Source organism: Athene noctua, chromosome Z (genome assembly GCF_965140245.1).
Source record: "Athene noctua chromosome Z, bAthNoc1.hap1.1, whole genome shotgun sequence".
NCBI classification, from domain to species: Eukaryota; Metazoa; Chordata; class Aves; order Strigiformes; family Strigidae; genus Athene; species Athene noctua.
Window position 1 is genome coordinate 59,500,373 of NC_134077.1, and position 19,609 is coordinate 59,519,981.

Genomic DNA, 19,609 nt, shown 5'->3' on the forward strand with positions numbered 1-19,609 from the left:
AGAACCTTCCTCAGGTTGTTCTGAGAAAGCTCCATCTAGTTCCTTACTCTGATCAGTGGTCTGTAACACATCCCACCACAGTGTGACACTTAGCAACATCTCCACTGGTCCTGACCCACAAGCTGTCACCCAGACCCGAGTCCCACACATGTGAGCTGTTCCTTCATACAGAGGGCAGCCCCCTTCCTTCTCTTCCCTGCCTGTCTCTCCTGCAGGGCTTGTCTGTCGCAGCATACTCCAGTTGTGTAAGCTGTCCCACCACAATGCTTGCATGGAAAATACCTTGTTGCATGTACTCTGAATATCTAAGTCTATTGTCTTCATTAAACTCTGATCAGTGGAAATGCCACATGTCAAAAGCCATCATCTCCTAGGCAGGCAGGTCCTAAGTTGTTTTTGAGCTTTAATTATCAAATTCAGTTCTATTTGTTGCTTGATAAGATGCAAGTCTGAGCCGCAGAACAGTGGTAAAGGGCTTGGCAGGAAAATCTTCTATATATTTTGTATTAATTTGAAATCCTGGGTAGTTCAAACATGGACAATATAGTAGTCTAGTTACAATGAAGAAATCGCATAATTGGGTATAGCAAGACCTTTATGTGACTGAAAGGTCCACTTTCTTGAGTGGATAAAGGTAATCTACGTTACCTGAACAGCCTAGAGCAGGCCTGGATTTAAGTCATGCTGAGTTATGAACCTCTGTGAATGCATTGAATGAGTGCCTCAGATAAGGCTGGCTGTGTTGATCCTAGCCAGTGCTTCCCAGTTTCCTTTCCTTGTTGTGCTAGTGGCACCTCAGTCTTGTCCAAACTCATGTTAACTTTCAGAACTTAATGGGCTCCCAAAGACACATCAGTTCATGGGCTATTCTGCATAGTATGCCCACTCTTAGTGCAAGTCCTCCCATCCTGCTCTCTTATGTCTCATTTTCACCCCTTAAGAGCTCTTTTTAATATTTTGATACTTTAATACTTTGTGCTTTTTTTCTGCTGGTTCTTTAGATAGTTTTGTATCAATGGATTACTAGGTGGCTGGCTTGACTACTAGTTTAGTTTCCCTAATTGCTGCCTTATTTTAAAATGGAAATCAATATGCAGAATATAATCCATAGTTTAATAGCCTGTATTTGTGACTGGCAAACTATATCTGACCACAGGGACTACAGATTTCTGCATCCAACTGTCTTCTGCAATACTGCAAGGAAGAAGCCCAGGTGTTTGTCATCCAAAGCACTGCAGTTGTTTGATACTTAGATCATCTAAATCAGTGGTCTCTGAAGTGGGGTGTGCGAGATGATCCATTAGGGTGAATGAAGAAAATATTAGAACCTCAGTAACACACGTAAGTACCTTCTAAATAAATATATGTGTGGTGGGTGGGCATGCTCAAAAAGGTTTTACTGATAGGGGTTCATCATGAAAAAAGTTTGCAGACCACTGATCTAAATGTCAATCACATCCACCAAACCTGGTTGCTATAAGAAAAGAATTTCACAGCATTCACAGAATTAGCACTGTGTTGTGTGCTCAGATCTCATACATAATTAGTTGTGTTTGAAGAAATACATTGATTCTTTCATAAGGTAATTACTAAAGCTTTTTAACTAAGACTCAAATATATTGCAGACATTGACCATGTTGTATTAAGCATTGATTATTCAGCTTTAAGCACATCAAATTGGAGACCATTCTCTACTTCTAGAAGCTTTTTGTGGAATCTTCTGCTGCCAGTCCATGGGGATGTACTGAAATATGAGTATACAGTATGAGTTGGGGATACACTGTTTGTATCTCAGCTGGTCTACAATCTGCTGCAGACTAAATTTTGGCTTTATGAGCATAATTGTTTGACATATGTGAAGTATGTAATTTATAGAATGTAGTATGAGTAGAGATAGATGAGCATTTTCATAAAAATAATACGTTCCAAATTATTCACCAGAAGATATTGCTTGACCAAAAATAAAGATCACATTAATGTCACTAACAACATCATCAGCCACGTGTCCTGAAATGGATATGTGCATTGTTCATTTACTGAAATCTTTGTTGCTGGTAAATTATTTTTATAGCATTTTTGATAATGAACATAAATAATAAATAGAATAATTTAAAAGCTTGTAAACAACTTCAATTTTTTGCATGATCTTCAAAAATTTTTCTGCTATTGATCTATGTAATGACCTTGAGATCTCTCTTTGGTTTTCCCTAGTTGCTCCATATTTGCATCATGTTCTTTCATGTTCTTTGTTTCAGTTTTGGCTGTCTATGAATTCTTTGAGAAAGGGGTGTGTTACACTTAAATACATCAATAAAATAAAAATGAAAAACCCTTATGTTTTATCAGAAGTGTATATGGGAGATAGATTCTCAGTACATTTTCTGATGTCTTGGATTTGGGTTTTGGTGATTTTTTTGGTTCATTTTGGTAACAGGTCTTCATTTCAGCTGGCCTGAAAGATGACAGGTAAATAAACAAAAAGACTTCTTTTTCAGTTTTTCATTTTCTTGGACCCAGTTCTGACCTTAGTTGCGTCAGTGGAGATTTGGAATAGCTGAATGATAACTGGTAAAAAGTGCTTAAGAAACACTAACATTTGAAATGTAGAAAATCTATGCATGGTTTTAATTCTTGTTGCATCACAGCTGAAAGTGGAAATTCCAGTGACTTTAATGTACTCTTACTGTAAACTGGGGTGAGAGCAGAATTATTGCAATGCTGAACACTGTTGAATACGTCATTCTGAAGTGTTAGCAAGGCGTACCAATGCATCTGTTATCTGTTGGGGGTTTCTAGGGGTTTTGTTGTTGTTTGGTTTTTTTTCAATGATATGGGAGGACAGACAGTTTGCTTTATTCAGCCACGTGTCTTCCTCACAATGATTTTCCTGAGAAAACTGCAGTACTGGTGCTGTACATCCACTTTTCTTGATAATCTTAATTTTCTAGGGTTTTTTGCTACATTTAAATAGGAGCCAGATATGGTCACTCAGACTGCAGGGAATTTCTGCCCAACCTGTTACTTTATTTAACCTGACAATTAAATATGGCCCCCATTTTCTATGTTAGATTTCTCTGTACTTTTGGGTATCTCATAGGCAGAGATCACACTGTACTTGTGGTGTGGTATGACCACTTATCCAGATATAGAAAGCCTGAAACGTGACCACGTCTTAGTTCTAGAGGGTCAACAAATATGTTTTCATTTTTTACCAAGGACAGAAATACTTACAGGTGGACGTTGTGACTTTAGTGTTGATAAACGATGAGGTAAGAGGGCTGAGGTAAGCAGAGAAGCTGCATTATGAAAACAGGTGGATCTGCAGTGCCTGTTTCACAGCATCACAGAATCTTCAAGGTCTTTTCCAACCTTGTTGATTATCTAGTCCAACCATTAACCTAACACTGACAGTTATCAACTACACAATATCTCTCAGCACTATGTCAACCCGACTCTTAAACACCTCCAGGGATGGGGACTCCAACACCTCCCTGGGCAGCCCATTCCAACACCTAATAACCCCTTCTGGAAAGAAATGCTTCCTAGTATCCAGTCTAAACCTTTCCTGGTGCAATTTGAGCCATTCCCTCTTGTCCTATGACTTATTACTTGGTTAAAGAGGCTCATCCCCAGCTCTCTGCAACCTTCTTTCAGGTAGCTGTAGAGCGCGATGAGATCTCCCCTCTTCTCCAGACTAAACACCCCCAGTTCCCTCAGCCACTCCTCGTACGACCTGTGCTCCAGACCCTGCACCAGCTTCGTTGCCCTTCTCTGGACACGCTCGAGTCATTCAATGTCCTTTTCGTAGTGAGGGGCCCAAAACTGAACACAGGAATCGAGGGGCGGCCTCCCCAGTGCCAGTACAGGGGTCAGATCCCTTCCCTGTCCCTGCTGGCCACGCTATTGCTGACACAAGCCAGGATGCCATTGGCCTTCTTGGCCCCCTGGGCACACTGCTGGCTCCTGTTCAGCCGGCTGTCAATCAGCACCCCCAGGTCCCTCTCTGACTGGCAGCTCTCCAGCCACTCCTCCCCAAGCCTGTAACGCTGCTGGGGGTTGTTGTGGCCCAAGGGCAGCCCCCGGCATTTGGCCTTATGGAAACTCCTCCAGTTGGCCTCAGCCCATGGCTCCAGCCTGTCCAGGTCTCTCTGCAGAGCCTCCCTACCCTCGAGCACATCAACACTCCCACCCAGCTTGGGGTCATCTGCAAACTCACTGAGGGTGCACTTGATCCCCTCGTCTAGATCATCAATAAAGATGTTAAACAGGAGTAGCCCCAAAACCGAGCCCTGGGGGACACCACTCGTGACCGGCCACCAACTGGATTTAACTCCGTTCACCACAACTCTCTGGGCCCGGCCATCCAGACAGTTTTTTACCCAGCAAAGCGTGCGCCCATCCAAGCTGCAAGCAGCCAGTTTCACCAGGAGAATGCTGTGGGAAATGGTGTCAAAGGCCTTACTGAAGTCAAGGTAGACAACATCCACAGCCTTTCCCTCATCCAATAAGCACATCGCCCTGTCATAGAAGGAGATGAAGTTTGTCAAGCAGGACCTGCCTTTCATAAACCCATGCTGACTGGGCTTTGTCATTTGGTTGTCTCACATGTGTGTTGTATGATGGTACTCAGGATGATCTGCTTGTTTGATCAATACAGCAATGTGTCATGTAGTTGGTGGTTCTTTTGTGTCTGTGTAGCTGTACAGACCCTGCTAGACTACTGAGCTCTACTTGTGGATGAAGTTTGCCTTGTCTTTATACAGTTCTCTCTCTGCTGTAAATGTAAACTCCTCCTTTTTGACCAAACTGGGACATATCTGATATGAAAGATAATTTCTTCAGGGCACATCAATTCTTCAGATTTCTATGTGACAGAAAAAGATTCCTCCAGTAAGGGAAGGACTTAATTTGGAGCAGGTCACCCTTCTGTCTTTTCAGAGTGGGATTCTTTTCAGCTAATTTGAATATGAAGTTTATAATTTGCTAACCACAGAGATGTAAATATTTGCCAGGACACCACTGTTACTGGTCTATGAATGTCCTCATTCAGTTTAAGGAAGAAAAAGACCCCACAAACAACACAGCTTTAACTCTCTCTTCACAGGATTTTTCAGGACAATACTATTTTTGTTTTCTCTTAATTCTGGGAAGAGCTCAGGGATAATTAATCAATTTGCTCAGAAAATAATTTCTAATCTCCATTCCCTATACCCCAACACTTTCATGTGCTGTTCTGTGGGAACCCCATGAGAACCATAGTATTGGGTCAAAACCAACTTATAGTAAATTTACTCAGAGAACGAAAATTGTGAATGTGAATTGGTGGAACCATAAAAGGAATTTACCCTTTTAAGCTGCTTAGATCCTTCACACAAAAGAGGCCCAGGAATTCTCATGCCTGGGAGCTAAGACTGATCAATGAGATAGAAAGGAAAAAGCTTTTCATCTGCTGTAATATGGAGATTCACGCAGTAGTAGCAAAGTTGTAATAATGCGTTTCCAGGGTCTTGGATGTATAGACGCCAAATTTATTTTGTGACCAATATGGAACATTTAAAAGGTTGGAGTTTTAAAGGCGTAGTTAAAACTTGCATATCAGGACAAAAATGTTCCCCAGTAACAGGAATAAGACAGAGTCCTGCTAACTTCAGAAGACTATAGATTATATGAAGCATTACTGAGTTATTGGTCTTTGAAAATTTGCCTCCTGCTTAAGTTTTCAGCAGTGCTTAACTGAGGGATAGGAATTATGCTTTTTGCTGAGAGTGAAAGATACCTTTTGTGTTGGAAGCTATGGATAGCCCCTGATTCTAAGTGTTATTTATATTATTATATTATTTTATAGCATTACTCACATTGTGTATTATGTGTTATTTATAATTTTATTTGGATGTCAGTGCTAGATATGGGTATATAACAGTCTGTGTAATTTGTAGACAAAAGAAAATAGTAATTTTTAAACAAAGCAAACTATTAAATACAATTTGACTTCAAAGGAAAATAAACAATTCAAAAGCAATATTTATGTGCTCTTAAAATAAGCTAAATAAGTAAACAAAAAATATTCAGACACTTTAGGTGGACATACATTTAAATAGAAACAATGCATGTTTTAAGAGAAGTAACAGGGTAGGTAATAATATTCTGTTTTTCTTGTTTACATCTTTGTGCTGAGGAGAGCCTGCTTCAGTATTGGGAAATCAAAAGCAGTTTGTTTGAGCTTTGCTTCTATTCTCAGGTGTCTGAAATGATGTCCACAAATACATGCATGCCTGCAAAACTGGATGAAAAGTGATCAGTATACACATAATTTCTCTCTGCAAATCCGTGTTTTTTAATGATAAAATGCTTTTCTGGGACAGTAAGGATCAACTGAAAATTTGGACTACATTGTATAATACATATGACCTTCATAGAGCACTGTTATAAAAGTTGTTTGGTGAAACTGAAAGCATACATGCACCCCTTTTTAACTAAAATGCTAACACTGTTCTGATATGATGCTTATTATTGTCAATTTTTAAAATGTTCTGTGACATGTGGAAGATGCAGTTATAGTACTTCGACATGCTGTAGTGTATGCATGTTTGTGAAATGGCATGGTATTGAAGCTATTGCAGCTTTAAGGTGACTTAATAGGCACTTCTCTGTAACCACATAGTTACTCATTAGTAGAGTTTCATTAACTGATAACACCAAATCTGTAGGTAACACCAGATCTGCAAGCACTCTAGAAAGCTAAAATATCTTCATGTATCCCCTAGTATTTTGGTTGTAACTCACACAGGGTTTAAAACACTACTTCTCCAGAGAAGCTGTCAGTCTGGTGCATACCCAGACTGAAATATCCTTTAAAGAAGATGATTGTAAAGTTCCTGTAAGCCACACCTGTAAGACACATTAGGACACAAGCCTAATGTGTCCTTCAAGGTACCCAAGGTATGGAACCTAGAGATCCAACTAGTCAAATTTCCTAAAAGCTTTTGAAAATCTTAAATGACTTTTATGACGTATGTAGCAACTCAAGAAAACCAAGATGTCTATTAGTCTAATTTCCACAGCTTCTGGTTTCATATAGCCACAGAAGACATTTACTTAAGTTGTGAATTTAAAAAACATTCATGCAAATCTTTCACTCACAAGCCATTTGCCTCAGACTCTTTTCACAAGTGTCCATCTGCTTGTTTTGGCATGTCTTTAAACTCTCTGTAACTTAGTCTACTTTAAAGGCCTTGTAAGCGTAAACAAATGCAGGTGATTTTCATTAAGATGTCAGTTTGTCATTCAAGTTTCATTTCCAGAATTAAAATACTTATGGGAAAAAGCCCACAACCACTGCTGAGAATGCAGATTGAAACATATTGAATAGCAAGATTAGCAACTCTGAGAAAGCATTTCCTTTATTGCACTCCAAAGGCACTGCAAGCCTAGAGAAAACTTCATGTTACCTGCCTCTTAATTTCTCTGCATTAGGAGATTTCTTTGTTCCCGAACCGTTCCAGGTATCTGATGGCATCAGTTTCTAACTTCTGCTTTTCCCTTTGGTAGTCTTACCACAAATGAAATAATAAAGAGAATTTGCTTATAAAAGAATAAAGATAGCTTTTATCTGGGCTGGAATATAAGACAGTGATGAAACAGAAGGGAATGAAGATGCAGCAGGGAGAACTGTGTTCATTTGCCAGACTGTCGTGCCATTTTGGGTAATGCTGCATGCTCCCTTGCATTTTAATCTAAAATAAAGAAATCCAGTCATCACAACATTAACCTATAGTATTGATACATAACATACATAACCATTTGCTGCTGATTATCTCATTACATTTACTTCTTGTAGAAAGCCCCAGCTGCTAGGGAGAAGATGCATTTCTCTCCTGGTCTGGAGAGGGCCTGCTATTCTGGCATCGAAGTGGGAATTAGGGAAAGTGGGAGTACTTCTAGAAGGGCAGTCAATACGTAAATACGGATGTATGTACCTAAGTTTAGTTGAACACGTTGACCTAAAAGACTGGGACAAGGGCATGTATTATGACAATGGGAGAGTCAGTGAAGGACCCCAGGAGCCTTGGTGCCCTGCCATTTGTTTAATCCCTAGCAGACTGCTTCAGTGCTCACAGTACTCATCCTCGTAAAAGATTAGCCCAGCCTGCCCATGCTAGTTCACTGTCATGGTTTGAGCTAAGAGGGCAACTGAGCACCATGCAGCTGCTCACACCTCCCTTCCACCCCAGCGCTGAGAAGGAGGGAAGCAAAAGACCCAGGAACTTGACATGAGGACAGGGAGGGATGATGTCATCCTTTAAGGCACAGGTAAAAGACAGGCTCATTAGAGGAACAAAAATAAAGATCATAAATTTAACACATACACTAACAACACTACTCAACAGAGAGAGTAGGACTGTGAGAAGCATTACCACATCTTGAGAATACTTTCCCCTACCCCTCCCTTCTTCCTGGGCTCAGCTTTTCTCCCATATCTCTACCTCCTTCATCCCAGCAGTGCAGGGGACAGGGAATGGGGGTTGCAGTCAGTCCTGCCACTTCCACCTCAGGGAGGGGGCTGGAACTTTTGGCATTCCTCCCATTCCATCACAGCCCCCCTCTCACAGGAGACAGTCCCCCACAAACCAGCTCCGACACGAGTCACTCCCATGGGCGTGTGGGTCACCCCCACGTGTGGCAATCCTCCCAGCGCTGAACTGCAACAGCGGGGGCTTCTTCCCACAGGGCCCCGGCCTTCTTCTGGTGCAGTCACCTGTCCCGGCGTGGGGCCCCCCACAGCTGCGAATCAGCATCTGCTCCACCGTAGACCCCCATGGGTGGCAGGGGGCAGCCCTGCCATCTCACCAGGGGATACAGGGGAGCCTCTGCTCTAGCACTCCTCCCCCATTTCCTCCTCCTTTATTCCTCCATTTCCTCCTCCTTTATTCCACTGACATCAGTGTTCACATAGATGTTCTTCAAATTCTCCTCACAACTCCTCCCAGGTTCCCCTTCTTAAATACAGAGGTTCAGCCATTGTCACTAATGGGTAATTGGCCCGGTCTTGGTGCAAAGATTGGTCTGACTCGGAGCTGGGGAGCTTTGAGAAGCTTCTCACAAGGGGCCACTGCTGTAGCTTCCTTCCCTGCTACCAAACCCTGCCACTTACTCAAACCAGGGCAATCTCAAATCTGGTTTTAGATATTGTATGATCCTGAGAAGCAAATTTACTCATATGAATGAGTCTCTTCATGGCATTGGATCACTATTTTTACTGTGCTATCGGCAGAGACTGGATGGGTAGTTTAGTTACTCTGCCCCTGGGTAAATTTGATTGCTTGATATTCTGGAGCTTGAAATCTGCAGAGGCAGAGAGAATCTCCTTTGAGAGCTGGCATTCAGTCTGTAAGTACTAATGGAGATTTCCAGGCCTATCCTGAGCAAAGCCAGTGTTACCTCCCCTGGCACTTCAGCTTCATTCACTGTGGCCCATCAGTCATCTTGCATACTCTGTCATCATAGGCCTGAAAATGTCTATTGGCTTTTTGTAAAATAAGCATTCCAACAGTAAGAACAACAACAACAAATAACTACTGCTACTAAGCTATGTTACAAAGATTTCTCCACATAGGATAATATGTAATTTACCAGAACTCCAAGGAAGTATTAATTCTTTGGACTTCTTTTCTTGCTTCTTTTTGCAGTATGTCTAAGCATCCTGTATATCTTTTCATCCTGTTAGTTTTTCAATACCTGGGCTTAATGTACTTGTTTTAAACTTTTAGCATTGTACCTTCTATTGCGTTTCCACTGTTGAGAACCTTCCTATTATCCGCATCACATTTTATTTTTTAAGTCGCACAGTTTATGACTAAGGCAGATTATAAAGCTGGATAGTCACTGAGGAGTTTGCTGAAAATTTGTCAGATTGCACTGAACTTTTGGGGCTCTGGAATCTCAGTCCTGTGGAAACTGAGGTCACTGCTTGCCCATCCAATTCTGTGTCCCCAAGATCACAGTAATAACATCTCCAGAACATTCATGGGTTTTTTTCACAAGGCATTCTCTCTACCATCAGTATGTCATCAGAAAGAAGCTGTGAAAGGTCCTTTTGTACACATTGAAGAAAGCCTTCTCTTCAGTGTGTTCCAACTAGGCACGCATAAGAGAAACTTTTTTTTTTTCCCCCTGGGAAGCGATTCAGTGGTCAGGTACCTTTCTTAGGTGGTCAGTTTTCAGCAAGTAATTGAATGTGATCTTGTTAGTCTGGTCTTTTCCCTTCTCTTCTACTAGTCAAGCTATTTGTTGAAGGAGGTGGTTTATCTTACTGACATCTTTCTACTTCATTTGATTTATCACTTCAACATTTGAAAAACACAGTGGACCATAATTACACCCATGAGTGTAGTTTAATATTGAAAACATTTCCTTTTGATTTCTACAAAGGAACCAGCTTTTACAAGACAGAGGCAATACACCTGAGCAGTGTTTTGAAGAAAATGATTACTACAGCTTATAAAATACGAAACAAAGATAGAGTATGGAAGAGCTTCATGAAGTTTGATTTCACTTGCAAAAAAGATACATCTAAAGTATAACTAATAGTCTAAAATTATATTTGTGTCATCTTTCTTTTTGTAAACTTATAGCTTTATACTTGGGAATTTTTCACTGCTCCAGTCCACGGAAAGTAATGAAAACAGCTGGTGGATATTTAAGTAGACAGCCTGCTAATAAGGTAGGTACCTATTTTTTTGTCTGCCTCTTAGCCAAATTAGGGATTAGATAACTGTGGGGCAGGTTTATGCTACGGATGTGTCTTGTGTTATCTCAGACTGACACTGTGCTACAGGCTCTCCTGGTGCCAGCACTTTTATAATGACAAAAGTATGTTTTCATCCATGTGGCTTCTTTCAGGAATAGGGGAGGGGTTTTATTATACTAGTACCAGAGGTACTTTGCTGGAACAGGAGTGATTTGTCAGTATAAGACAGCAGACTTGGTGTACGGCGAAGTTTTCTCTGGCAAAAACAGAGATGTCTGCATTGTAACCTGTTTGCAGACAACATTAACACTGTCATCTTGTAATTTGGTTTGAGTCACTTTGCAATCTTAGCCTTCTTCCCATGTCCTTTGAAAATTAAGAAACCATTTGAGAACAAAAGTGCTTTCCATATGTCAGTGGAAACTCACACCCTTTGACAAAAAAGAGAGTTAAGAGTGGAAGTGCTGCTGTGTGGGATGGGCTTACCAGGGAGAAGGGAGATCAGACAGGGAACCTGTGCTACTGAGGCTGTGCAAGTAAATCTGAGTCTGCCAGTAAATCCACTAATTAAATGTCTCTTACTTGTTTAAACGCCAGCTATTAGGTTGTATCTGCCACTTTCTGTTTCTTCTCCAGGGCTGCTCATCAGGTACAAACTGGGATGATGCTGAGATCCAGGGTTCAGATTGGGGGCCCACTTCACTTGAGGTAGAAGGTGCATAGCCCAGTTATAGTTGACCTGCATACTCATCGATATTGGAGCCATATGAGGAAAATGGAAGTGCAACCAAGTATTGATGGGATCAAAGCTGAGCAAGGGGGGAAAGGGAGGTGCTTAGGAAATCGCCTGAGTCATTCAAGGAACCAAAAGAAACATAAATGTGATTGTCATCGGTCGCAAAATGATGAACCCCAAAGTAGTTAAAATTATGTGACTGAGATTAAGAAGTAATTATTAAAGATGACAGATGTGGGGATACAATGGAAGATTGGTGAGAAGGATTGTAAACATGCTCAAGTGACTTGCAGCTGGGGTATTGAAAACCACATATAGTAATTGTACTTCAGCTTTGTGTGCTTGATGGGTAGAATGTGTGTTTAGTTAACAGAGGCCTGTGGGATACTCAGAGGCACCTTATTGAACAGCCTTGCGATTCCTGCCCTGCTGTGGGAAAGATCAAAACACAGTGGAGGACTATGCTTGCAAAGATCCTTGATATGTAGGTGAAAACAGCAGGTTCAAGATCTTTCCTTTCTTCTTCTTTTGGCTAACAAAGACCGAGCTCTGCAGTACCTGCAAACCAGCTTGCATGTCTCTGCCCGGGTGCTGTTGCAGAGATTCCCCAGGTTGTGAGGTAATGAGAATAAATTTAATCTTTACATTTCATCCATGGTTTTGTGGCTGTTCCCATGTCCTGCCTGTGTCAGCTCACACAACAGCGGACAGAGGAGTACTATTAGGGCTGGTATATTATCTCATATGTAGCTTGGCTCCTTTTGTAATTCATGGTGAAACTCTCACTAACCGTAGCAGAGCAAAATGTAAATAATATTGCACATTGCATACTTGCAATTAGGACAACAGTAGATGGACAAAGACAGATAAACGCAGCATTTACTGAACCTAATCAGAACCCTCTGGAAATATCTGTGGGTAGATGGTACCAAATACCAGTTGTTCTCTTTTGGGGAGGCTGATTTTATGTCTAACAGATAATGAAGAGAAGTACTTCTTCCAAAGGAAGCTACCAAAGGTGCGAAAGCATAGAAAATGGCATTAACGGTTTCAGGGCATCAGGACATCTGAACCATTAAGAGATTATAATCTGTATTTTGTCACTCTCTGCTTCTGTTAGCTATACCCTGGGAAAAATACCAATGTTTAGTCATTAAAGGAAACAGTGTGTTTACCCTCTGCACTTGAGGCTGTCTATCCCAGAACATTTTGAAGATTGTTAGTCTAACTGCTAAGGTCATTACTGATAAAATTACAAAAGAATATAAAGTAATGAAAGAGAAGTACAAAATATATACTGATTTTCTTAGTATAACTCTTGCTTGTAGTTTCAGTGTCTCAGAGCATTTCCCATGGAAAACAACACTGACATGAACCTTTTGGTCATAATACCTCGCTTTGCCCTTCCAACAGACACTTACGAAGTTTTGTGGATGAACGTTGGGCATCAGTCACTTTCCTCTGCACAGCAAAATTAACTCAAGTGCTGTGTGGAGTTACGCTGGTTTCTTCTGCTGTAAATTCAGGTTCTGGGACTCTGTCCTGTGACAGAAAGACAGGAGAGAGTGGCCAGATGTTTCCTTGGATGCAGGGGAGAACTGCTGCCAGCCAGGGCACAAATGGGGGGTTGCCCATGTCTGGTGAGACTGTGAGTGAGTCAGTTCAGGACAGCCTTTTGGTGACTGCCTGCTGGAGGTTAGATTAATGTTGCTGGCAAGATGGTATTATAGGAGCAATAGGGAGGGTGCTGCGTGAGCAGCTCATCTTCTGTGTTTGCTCAACAAAACAATGGGAAGATCTTCATGGTATTTGCTTACCCATAGTCTAACCAGTTTAGCTGTCTTTATTTCAGTTTAGGCTCTTGTGGTCTCTCACTACACAGAGCTACACCGAGTGGAAAATAAATACATTTTTAAGTTTCTAGCCTAGGCCTAGATTTGATGAATCTAGTGCATGGGAAATAAGTATGAGGTAAGTTGGGAAAGGTTTCAAATACAATACCAGTGATTTTTCTGTGGAAATCCTGAGAATTGTCCAAGTGACTTGAGACCTCTCTATTTGTGAGTGTACCAGAAGCTTTTAATTGATGCTGTATATGGAGATTTTCTAAGATGTCTCGCCCAAAAACCTTTACTGAAAATGGGATAATGGAAAGGCAGTGGCAAGGTAAAGCATGGCTCTGTCGGGTTCTTGCTTATGTTGGCCATGGCCTGCCCAGGATTCCTGCCCCACTTGCATGTGGTGGCCAGAGCATTACTTCCCCATCAACTTCTCATCTTCTCATGGTGATGCAATCCTCCATAGTAGAGGGTCACAGTGAATCTGTCCATGTCTCCCTCCTGTGATACAGAAATCATGACAACCCTGCCATTTAACCTACACATTCAGTGTATTAGCTTTCATTCATACTAGCATGAAGGCTCTTTACTTCGACTTTAGAGCAGCCCCTGCAGCTATTAGCAGAAATACTGAAAATTTAAAACCCAGCTTCATCAAATGAAAATGTTGTAGTTTATGACTTAGAAACTCATCTTGGCATATCCACTGCTTAATGGATTTATTTTACCATTCCCTTCATGAAGAGAGAGCCAGAACACACTGATTTTGGTGCTGCTATTAAATAGCCAGGAATTAGTGGGCACTTCTGGCCTGACTCCTGGCTGAGCAGATCAGTGTGAATGTGCTGAGTCCCTTTCCAGCTTGCAGCTGTTTTGTAGTGGCACTAGTGTGTGCTCTAGGAATAAAAGCAGACAAAGGGTTGGCTTGTATGCATGCCACTGCCTTTTCTCATTTGTGGATTTGGGCAGGAGGGTGGTGGAAAGCTTTCCACGCTTCTGGCTCCCGTTTCCCCTTTGTGCAAGGACTCTGCTCATTTCAACTGTAAAATTAGTCATGCTTGTAAGCGGTTGTGCCAAGCTGGTGCATTAGTGACTTTGGGGAGGTTACAGTCATGAATCATGGCTTTTGTTAAAGGAAATGAATGAACTGCTGTCTGGTTACAGGCTTGAAGCTGCAGAGATCTGCAGAGCCCACTGGGATATGTTTGTTTGCCTTTGGGTGAGGTTTTACCTGATGCCAGTGTCTGGATACTCTGCTTGCTTCTCTTCCCCTAATCAAAATTTTAAATTAATTCTCACGGTGTAAGCAGTAGATTTTGTATGACATTTTGCTTGATTCCTCCTCCCTACCTTTTACCTACTGTTATGTTTTGGAGAAAAGATACAACTCCTTATTACTTTCACATCTCAAATGTGTTTTGGGAAAGTTTGTTGTGCTTCCTTCTTTTCCTGCTTTTAGCCCTGGATGTCAAGCCCCATCCCCATGCCGTTGTAATATATTTAACTATTACTTCTTTTAATTGTGAATTTAGTTTTAATTGTGTATTATAAAAATTGAATTAATTTTTATTCCTTCTTTTAATTATGTAAAAATGCCACTGTCTTTACCTTTTTGTGGTCAGAATAGTGTTAAGTTATATGACACTAACTATGTATCAGTGTGTAGATGGAGCACAGGGGAAGCCAACCTATTGCATGGTAATGCAAGGATGACAAAAAGGCCATATGGGGTTCTGTTCACACCCTGTTAATCGAAGGAATTATCTGGCAGCCCACAGGGGCTGGTGGCAGAAATAATCCTGTGGACCATCTTTCAGGAAACCACAGTGTTATTAAAATGTGCATTTAAACTGAGTCCCAGCGGGTCAAAGGATAACAAACCAGCTGCGAAGGTCTATATTCATCTTTGATGTGCAGCCTATTTGCAGATAGTCTTGTTTCTGTCTACATGTCTGTAGTTACTGTGAGTCACTGTATGTCTGATACGCAATGCAAATTACTAGGCCAGATAAAATTTTTGGAGTATCTAAGGTGTTGATTTTCACCTACATGGTTTTCAATATACTGTGCTGCTTATATTACTGAAATGAAAAACTTTGGTGAAGACTTGCAGTGTATTCCAGCTTTGGGGATCACGCCATTAATCGACATATTGGTTCATGTCTGCTACAAAATGAACTATTACTGGTTGGGGGAATGGACAGGGGCTGTATCTTAGTGTTTATCACCCACTGAAGAATCTTAGCATTTGCTAATAACAGTTTTGATTTTTCTGAAAATTACCTGTGCACCATCTTCATGAGTTTCTCTTGGCTCAGGAGCTCCAGTGTTTCACTAAAGATTTTTTCATCTGCTTTTTCTAAAGTTACATGAACTCTTTCTAATTTCATGCTTTTTCAGTTCCTAGTGACCCTGACACTAATTTATTTCTAACTAACCAGGAAATTTGGATTGAGATTGTATTTGAAAGCAAAATAGATACATCCTATAGTTATTTTTTTGAATTTTGCTGTCATTAAAACAACACAAAATTCAGTCTCTATAAACCTAGCACTTTGGAGGAAAAAAATTGTCACTGATCAGAGAAGCTTGCAGTCTGATCTAACTATTGCAAGTCTGGTTTTCTGTTTTATTTTAAGCTACTTTACACTGCAAGAAATCAAGCTTATGAGATTAAAAGGTTATCCTGAAGAAGTCACATTGCATGCCTGAAATCACCCAGCTATTAGAACAAGCTTTTCCAAACCAGTGACAAATGACAAAATACTGTAGTAACAGTCAAGCATGATGACATTGTGACCTTTTGTTGAAGCATAAACTTTTAAAACAATGCTTAGGTCAAGAAAGTTCTTTGTATATGTTAAAGCCAAAGGCATCCCTAATCAGAACAACAAGTAGATAGCCTTCTCTGAGCAAGGACATCCCAGAGCAATTCGACCTTGAAGAGGGTACATCACCAACTTGGCAAGTAAACTCAAGGTCCACGTATCCTTGGCTGAACTATCCTCATTATAATGCAAAAATGATGCCTGTAGGTCAAGAATACCCTTGCTCAGGTGAAGACCCTTCCCCTGAGCATGTGTAGTAGTAGAAGTATTGTGTCAGTGATATTATAAACCAATCATTGTAGAGAGGATGGACTTGGAAAATTCTAACTCTGCAAGTTTTTGTATAAGTGTAGCACAAAAAGTCCTACTGGTGTGCTTGATTGGTGGGAAACCACTGAGCACCTAGGCTTGTGCAAGCATAAAATAAAGAAGCAATGTCTCTCCTCAGTGTATGACGACCTATTGCACGCCAAGTGACAAATCCACTTTTCAGACAACACTTGAGTCTTGCACTTATTTTTGAAGCTTTCAAAGTATTTCAGGATGAGCTGTTTTTTTAAGATCCATCAATGGTGGCAATGTCCCGTTTGTGAGTCTTAGTATCATCAGCTGGTTCTCTCTTTTTGCTGAATAACTTAATGGGAAATATTATGTCATTATATATTCATAGGATCTCTGTGTATTAGAGTTTGACTGGCAACCAGACTACAAATGCCACAGATGGAAACAAGGATTGTTAAGCAAAATTCCTGAATTTGGGAGTGGTAGAAACCAAAGAGCTGGAGATATGCCTGTGAATCTGTGTTAGATGTGCATCATAGAGAATCACCAATCTTAAGTTTATCAGACTCCCTTTGCTGAATTGCTGACGCTTGTGCACGCTCACCTAGGCAGAAAGGAGAGAAGATGCTGGTACATTTGTGAGGAACTTCTGGAGGTGTTTAGCAATAATGGCTTCATTCATCAGATCAGCAGAATTTTGCTGAATAAGAGCTTACAGGAAAAGTTCTCATACTGGAAATACTGCAGTTTAAAGTATCAGCAACCAGACTAGGTTTTCAGTGTAATAACTGGCAGTTAAGGTGTATGTTTTCTAGCAGATTTTTTTATGAAATTCAAAAGTGAGCGCTAATCAGTATACATTTTCATGGTCACTGTAACCATAGCATTTTAGTTGACTTTAGGAACAGGCAGACATCATGGAATTTGAAACTTTGCAAATTAATGTAAGTTGCTACTTTCTTTTTTCCCCACAAAAATTATTTAGAGTATTTTAAAAAACCATATTTTTCAAGGTTGTATTTGAAGCCAGGATCTTTAAAAAAATAGTTCTTTCCATACAGTCACAAGCAAAGCTGATAGTCGATTCATTGCAGTCCAGAAACCTCTGAGAAAGAAACACCAACATTGTGAAACCTAATATTTAATAAAGTTGGGGTTGTTGGGGCAGCCTTAGTTCAGGCTTCCTGAGGTTATGCATTATATTATATACAGCTGTCAGCTGTAATTGTTGCATACATTTTTTTTCTGCTTCAAATTTTGCATTCTGTTATGCTACCATATTATGAATCTTTCAGTGTTTACCTCTGCATTGTTAACTTTTCTCTTGCATCAGGCTTTTCTTATGGTGTGGATGAAGCTGGAAATACAGGGATATTTTTTCCTGGGATTTTTAAAAAGGGAAGTAACTCCTTAAGCTGAAGAAGCCATCTTCTTGAACTTTCCTTGACCTTTCATATATGTCCTTAGCAGAGATAAGGAGTCCTAACACTTTTCTCATTTATTTGTACTAAAGGAGTGACTTGTAGCTGTAAAACCCAAGCGGCTTAAGTTTCCTAAAATGTTAAACAGCAAAATCAGAGATGTGTAAAGCAGCCTGGGCTACTGGCCTCTCTTCCCAGGTGACATTCAACTCCCTTTTCCTGTCCTTTTCCTGTCCTTTTCAGTTTAGGAGGTTGAATATAAATCTGAAGATGCCTCAAGAAGAATCAAAGTTCCAGATCCATAATGCTGAATTAGTTTCAGTTCATTCTGCCAGTGAATGCAGCCTTTGTTCTCATGGCAGCTATTCATCTGCTTTTCAGTTAGATGGGAATTGCATTCAGCATTTTCCTAGTTCCCTCTCAGTGTTCTCTGAGGGATGCTGTCTTGAACTTCTCCTTCATAGGGGAGCTAAGCACTTGCACTTTGCAGGTGCTGCTGAGCCTCTCAAAGGACCCAGATCATGTAGAAAATGACAAAGTATTTTTCTAATGAAAAAAATACGTTGGAGGAGAAAATAAATTAATATTTTAAAAAAGCCCTTGAGACAGCCTAAGACACTGTTCTTAAAGAAGAGCAGGCATTTGAAAAGACTCAGAGGAACAATAAGAAAATATTTTTAAAATCAAAGGCTCATGGAAAAAGATCTTTGGGGTTGAGAGGATGGAATACAGATTCCAGCTCCACCAGCTGTAATTAAAACCATAAGCTTCTGTTGGGATTCTGTTAAAAAAAAATAATCCAGGAATCCTTATGGAAACCATTATGTGACCTCTTGTTGTACCACTGTAAGAAAGAAGAAAGCTCCAGTTTAACACATTGCTCCACGATGGGGAAACTCCTTTACCCACCATGAGCTCCACTGATTTTACTACTTATTTATGTCTTAAAGAGAGAGAACCGGCAGCTTTGCTTGGCTTGGTCTCTGCTTTATACTTTTATCAACATATTTTTATCTTGTCTGGGAATGTTTTAGAATGATGGCAACAGCACTAGCATGGGTCTGTCAAGCCAATTGAATGGACAGTCCTGCAGCACAAGGAGGAGCTCTGTCCAGCCTGGTGCCTGCACTGTGCTGCTGTAGTGCATCTGACTGGTGCATCACTCTGTACGCTGTGCAGTAGGGTTACGCTGGCTTTCTCATGTGTGTGTGGAGGTGAGGAATGCTGGCTTCTCTCCCCAGTCCAGTGCTCCAGCATGGCAGTGCCCTGTGCCCACATGAGCCCATCTGCAGTTCCCGTCAGGGGAGTATGCACCTGTCCCACTGCAGCGACTTGCATCATGAAGGCCTTATAGTGTGCAGGGAGAGACAGTGTCAAACGGTGAGTGCCTGCAGAGATCCTTCAGCACTTACAAGTGGGTGCATTCTTATAATTGCTAAGGATCTAGCTCTTTGAATGTTGAAACTGTATACCTAAGAGATGTGCTATGAAAAGGGTGTCCTCTTTGTCCATTATGACTTTAGTTATGTCTTCTTTAGCCTCCTCTTTTTTTGAAAATGCAGCGGCAGCCATTGTCTCAGGAAAAGAGAGAAACCAAGAGCAAAAGATGTCCAGTGAAAGGGGTTTTATTTTCTTCTCTTTCTTGCCATGAAAGAGTTCATTGTTCCACCTCCACAGTTTGTTGCTGGCTGTGGAGAAATTCAGCAAATTACTGAGTGCAGGCAGAGGAGAAGAATGGTATTGAACTGGTATGAACA

General features: G+C 40.8%; 1 long non-coding RNA gene across 1 annotated transcript in view; it reads left to right on the top strand.

The window, feature by feature from the left end:
• The window catches only part of LOC141973962 (uncharacterized), a 41,711-nt gene that overhangs the window by 5,059 nt on the left and 17,043 nt on the right, over nt 1–19,609 (top strand). Inside the window, exon 3 of the long non-coding RNA XR_012635636.1 lies at nt 1,157–1,341. This is a non-coding gene — a long non-coding RNA (uncharacterized LOC141973962). The remainder of the gene's footprint in view (nt 1–1,156; nt 1,342–19,609) is intronic.